A 2,162-nucleotide genomic window follows, 5' to 3' on the forward strand; every position below is an offset into this window, starting at 1 on the left:
GAGACCCAGACTGACTGAACCACATGAAGGTTGTGGTTGATGAACACAGTAAATTATTAAGACACAGCCATACAAAAAGGGATTAAATCTAATGATTATTTAAAGCCCCAAGTTTTATAAGCGTATGTAAACTTTAGAGTAGAATCCAACTCTTCAGCATCTTTATAATAATGTTGACTTATTTAACTTTGGTTTGTTTAAAACCACAACTCTTCAGCTTTTGCATCATGACAGGATGTATCTGGAAAACAAAGATGTAAAAACTGCAGCCACTGTCATCAAGAACCATCCAAAGAGTAAAAGCAAAGAGCCTTTTAGTGCAAGGAAAGCAGAAAAACTTTATTGTAGCTTCATGAAACAAGTCTATGATTCAGAGACATGAATGATATGAAAGATCATCCATGTCTCTTTTTAAAAAGTTGATATTATTAGGCCAAGAAACAGTTGTACCATATATTATTATTTTGTTTATTATTCTGTTTTTTATTGACAACATTTTTTAAATTATATGCTTAAGAACATTTTGACTTTACAGTATTTGTTCACATTCAAGACAACAATATTAACTTTTCATTGGCATTAATTAAAATAAGTTTTACCCCATGATAGATGAAGAAAGAAAGATGAGCAGTTATAGAAAACACATTTCCCAGCAAAGATTGTATTTATTATATTTTTTTACCACTAGGGGGCGGGAGTTGTAACTTTCACCGTGCTACTGCTCAGCAGCTTTACTATTATGTCAGAAGGAAGTCCTTGTCTTCTCAGCTCCTGTTTGATCTGGAGAGGAAAAAACATGACATCAGTTTTATATTATATAATCAATAAGTCACACAGAACAAAACTAAACCACAGTTTTATGCTAAAAATCAGGGTTGAGCTTTGAATCATTTTCCAGCTCATCTTTGATCTGCAGAGCAAAACACACTAAGTTAAAATAATATTTTGTCTGGGAAGAATAGCAATGCACAAAAAAAAAAAAAAAAGTAAAGAACTGCAGGAGCAACAAACCTAGCAGATTAGGATAAAACTGATTATCATCAACGTTACTGACCAGGTTCATGATGGTTGCAGAGTCAGTCTCCAGTGACAGCGAAGTGGAGATCTTTGCATTCAGACCCAAAACATAATCTAGAAGAAGCACAGAGTCAGCATTACTACCTAAAACAGGATCATTAATCAATAAGGATCATTGATCATGTATTCTGGGATGAGTTTGAGGTTTTTTGTCATCTTTTCCCTATTTAAATTTTTAATATTCCTTTTAAACCAAATGCAAAAATAAGTGTTTCTTTGTCCATTCGCTCCCATTTGAACTCCATTTTTTAAAAAAATGCAATTTTGTTTCTGTTTTCCTGTTTAAACTCATTATATATGTTTTATAAATGTATTTATTCATTATTTCCCTAAAGTTAACAGTGATAGTAATGATCATTTTTCACATAACAAATAATGTATTATTATTATTATTATTATTATTATTATTATTATTATTATTATTATTATTATTATTATTATTATTATTATTATTATTATTACTATTATTATTATTATTATTATTATTATTATTATTACCATAGCAACCAGTAACTGGCTGGTTGCTATGGTTTCCTGTTTTTTTCCTGCTTTTAGTAAAGTAAACTGTATTCATTACACAGAAACTCAAAGTTCTCTGTAATGATGGAGAGAAGATGCTGCTCAGGATGCAGCACAGCAGTTTATGATGAATATTATACTTATACTGTCAAACAATATGTGGATGGAAACTTTCAAAAGGCCTTTTTTTTAAGTTCCAGGGACAAAAACAAAGCACTTTATGAAGAAGAAGAAGGAGAAGAAGAAGAAGAATGTGACCATAAATGTTGCTCCCTGCCATTACTTATAGTAGCACTTCTAAAGAAAAGACATGTTGGTACGTAACATTTCTACAACAATCTATAAATATATCTGTGGACGCAGAGAAACTACAAATTTACCAGGTTTGGTGACGCGCTCTAACTTCAGCTTCAGTCACACTTACATGGCCCTGGTGCAAATGTTGTGGTGGGCTGGTTGGTAGTTGGTGGGAGCACAATCGTAGTTGTAGGAGGTGCAGTCGTAGTTGGAGGAAGTGCAGTCGTAGTTGTAGGAGGTGCAGTCGTAGTTGGAGCAAGTGTAGTTGT

Source organism: Poecilia reticulata, linkage group LG2 (genome assembly GCF_000633615.1).
Source record: "Poecilia reticulata strain Guanapo linkage group LG2, Guppy_female_1.0+MT, whole genome shotgun sequence".
NCBI classification, from domain to species: domain Eukaryota; kingdom Metazoa; phylum Chordata; class Actinopteri; order Cyprinodontiformes; family Poeciliidae; genus Poecilia; species Poecilia reticulata.